Genomic DNA, 4,072 nt, shown 5'->3' on the forward strand with positions numbered 1-4,072 from the left:
TGGGGATGAGGTTCTTGTGGGTGTTTAAACTGTATGGCCATAAAGCCTTTCAGTCTTGTCCCATCAGAGAGTTTAATGGCAATGTTATAAACTCAAGAGAATGAAAACTGAAGAACTCCTTAGGAAAATGTATTTTTAAACATTTTAGTGTCTTGACTTAGCTTACAGCAATTTGGATGATGCGTTACACACCTTTCAGTCAAAGCATTGAGGCCAGGAAAGACCTTTTATCAAACTGTTTGATGTGTTTTAATCTTTGTGAATGCTTTCAAGAAGAATCAGAAAAGCTCACAGCCAGCGCACATTCCTGCCCTCTCCCTTACATCCAGTAGTTGTGCAATCCCATGGTGAGCTGGATCAGTTTCCTGATCTGACAGCAAGCTAGTCCTTCCTTAGTGGGGGAAGTCCTTCCCTAGTGGGGGAGGAGACAGGGACCGCTCCTTGCAGGAGCAATCCCTGGTTAGATTTGGACTGAGAGTAAGATGAAATTGCACCCTTAGCTGCTGCTTGTTTGTAAACAAGAATGAGAAGGACAAGCGGAGCTTTGTGGTGTTGCTCAGGCATTTTGTAGTTTGCTGCAAGTCGGGAGGAGCGATCTTGAGTGTCAGTTGGCGCTGTGGGTATGCTCTGGATGTGAAAAGTAGCCACTGACGTCAAAGAGAATTTCTAGTCTCTATCAGGATAACTGCTAATTATTTGTTTCTAGTGGAAGGCAAAATAGAGAGACTGCACAATATTAGAGAATTTTTTCTTTTCCTCTCCCCAAAATTCTGCTTCTATATATGTGGAAGATAAAGAGTTGGAAATTCATACATCAATTTCACACACTGGCAAGTATGGGTTTTTAGCTGATTTTATGCCTGTCTTCATACCAGTGAGTCTCTCCTTGCTGCTGACCTATTAGAAATGAAAAACGTTTGTCTTCATGGAGAAAGTTTGCAGTATTGTCTGCAATGGAAAACAGCAACAGTAGTCGAAATCACATTTTGTTAAACCCAACAAGACAGACTCCCTGAACTTGAAGCAAGAGATTACTCAAATATTTAGTTTGAAAAAGATCATAGAACTGCAAACAATCTTGCTCTGCAGGTTTGGAGCTTTTACATATAGCTTTTGGGGTAGTGTAGGGGGATGTGTGTGTGTAAATATATATGGACTGTAGGAGAGTGTCTATGTTGCAAAGGCTATTGATGGGAGAAGAGGCATTTGATAAACTGTTGTCAAACTCAAATAATAAAATCCAGCATAGGCTCCTTGAGTGAAAGTTTAAGAAGTGTAGGTTTCTTTCGCATTTGGACTCTTGATGAGTAATGGGACTTTTTTCCTGCCTTGTGTCTGAAACAGCACATTAATTGTCAGAGCCATCAAATCCTCTGCAAAGCACTCACAACTGAGCACAACGTTCCTGCATTTACCTGAGGATACCCCAGGAAGTTGCTTGTATTTCTTGGCTGAGTCTTAGAATCCATGTTTTTGGGGTTTTTTTTAGTGGGTTTGCCCCCACCACACTTTTTAGGTATGTTTTCCCTGTTAAGCCCCCTGTTCAGTCTCCTTTGTCCCTCTCCTCTGTGTGTGTTTCCTCCTCCTTCCTTGTATTCCTCTGCCTCTAACTGCAGTCTCTCACAGCCCTGGTGCCTCCTTGCTGCAACATTGCATCTCATGATGTGTTTTGGAATACCGACTTTCCCATAGCCACCCCCAACGTGCTACTAACACAGCTTTAGCTGACAGCTATGTTGTTATAATGGCAGTTAGCAGGCAACATCAGCATCTTATTTTAGTTGCTTGTGTATTTGCAAGAGTAAACTGTTATGCTGAAATTGTTCACACGAATATCTGCCTGATTCTATTTGGAAAGTTGCAGCATCAGTAACTTCATTTATGAAGGTGAAGTTTCATGTGGGCAAAGCTGAACGAACAGCTTGCTGACGAAAGAATAGGTAGTTTCATGGCTTCTCTTGCTGTAACTCTGATGCTCACCTGTCCTCCCAGTGAGCTGATTAAGCTCCTAAGCTATAAAATAGCAAACAGATATAAAAAGCTGGGTTGATTTTTGGTTGTTTGCTTTTGCTTCCTGCTTTATTTTAGGGAGCTGAATCAACTTACTGGGAGGTCAAATGAGCAGCAGAGCTCGTGAGAGGAAGAGGAGGGTACCACAAGGCGGGGAGGAGGAGGTGTGAGAGTGCCCTTCTTGCAGAGGAAGGGAAGGGGAACTACCACTTCAAAGGCAGGTGGCTGTTGAAGATGAATAAACTGTTGGACCAACGATTAAGCTTTTCACCCTTTCCTTGTGGAGAGCTTTCCTGAGTAGAGATTTCCTTTTTGCAGACAGTAATTTTGAAATAGAAGTATATTTTTCTATCCTTGTTCAAAAAATAAAATAATCTTGTATCAAGTATGGTACTTAGGTTTCTGAAATCTAGTTTGCTGAGATCAGTAGAGGGCTGTTGGAGGTTGACAGCCTTCCTGAAGGAAGGCTGTAGGTGCTCCTGCTGCAACTTGCCCTTCCTGGGTCCGGAGTCTTCCTGTCACTGTTCTTCCTGAGGACTAGCAGCTGCTATAGCATGTGGCACCTGAACACAGACAACAGGAGGTTTTCTGATATGCTCCTACTGTTGTCTTGATGTCACCCGAACATCGTGGAAGAAAAGAGGAAAGAATTTTGTTTCCAGTCAGTAGTGATGATGGCTGGAAGAAATGGTTGGAGAGAATAGAAGCAGATTATCTGGAGGAAAAAGGTTAGGTAGTTGATGGCAAAATAATGTTCACTTGAGCAAATATGAGTCCTCGAACACCTGGAATCAAAATCTAATATTACAAGAGTCTGCCATAGTTCTGTTATCTACACAAGAGCTAGGCACACCTTTTGTGTCAGGGCTGAGTGCAGGCAGCCAAGCATTGGCTTTGATGACAAACTGTTGTAAGGAGTTGTCTTCCCATAGCTGCTCCGCTGCCACCATTTGCTGCCTCTTCAGTTATGCCAAGTGCAATCATTCTCGAGATTGTGATTTAATATAAAAATTGACCGCATTTGAAAAGAAGTATTATTTGGTTTTTTATTTATTGTCTGTTCTGCTCTGTAATACAGGCCTGCAAATATTTGTACTGGCACAGCTGAAGGAGGAGTGAACTGCAGTGTGCAGATAAGATGAACAAAAGAAAGCAATCAACTTTGCTCCTGAAAAGTGTTCATGTAGTGAAATTTAAATAAATAGTACATTTACTTTGGTAATCTTTGAGGGTTTTTTTACATCGAAGTGCTTCAGGCTGTCAGATGAACTGTGTAAGTGTCTTAAAATGGTTCCGCAAATCAGTTCTGGTTTTGTTTCTTAAGATATCATAGCTTGTTTTATTTCTGACTGTTGTGTTTAAAGGCTATTAAGCTGAAAGTCAAGCACTGGAATTAGGAAATACCAGGATTAAAGCTGCCATTGGAGGCTTAATTTGGTTTCTTGCCGTTTGTGTATGTTGCAGCCTTGGTTACTATTAAAGTGACAGAGTTACATTGCACCTGAGAGCTCTGACTCCTTCACTGCAAAGAAGAGACTGTGCTCTGAGAATGAAAGGGAGGATTGTAGTGGGATACCTATCTCTGAATTCTTTAATGAAATATATTGAAGGTGTCCTATGAATAAAAAAGGAGAATGTGGAAAGAAGGTGGGTGACTATTGGGTTCTGCTTTAGACGTGTAGATTTTACACCTGTCTCTACTAACAGCATTACTGTGTTACAGTGGACAAAGGAAGACATAGTAATTATATGGTGTTTATTCTGTGAGTGTCTTACACAAAACACAAGGCCTGGATAAAGCAGATTAAAAGGAAAGATTTGAAAATATTTCAAAACATTTGACTAATATACTTCTTTCCCACCCTGTGTCCTTGAAGTATGGGTTCTGCAGCAACTTCTATTGAGTGTCTCTACAATACTGTTTCAGTTAAAGCTTCCTTCATAAGCACACTGTTGACCTGTTACCTCCATATACCATGCTGCAACTTGCATCCCAGATGAATCATTTGTGTTTGCAAACTCAATTTCTTTCAGATGAAACTAAAGGAAAAGATGCATTCCT

Source organism: Phaethon lepturus, unplaced genomic scaffold (genome assembly GCF_000687285.1).
Source record: "Phaethon lepturus isolate BGI_N335 unplaced genomic scaffold, ASM68728v1 scaffold16832, whole genome shotgun sequence".
In the NCBI taxonomy this organism is placed as follows: Eukaryota; Metazoa; Chordata; class Aves; order Phaethontiformes; family Phaethontidae; genus Phaethon; species Phaethon lepturus.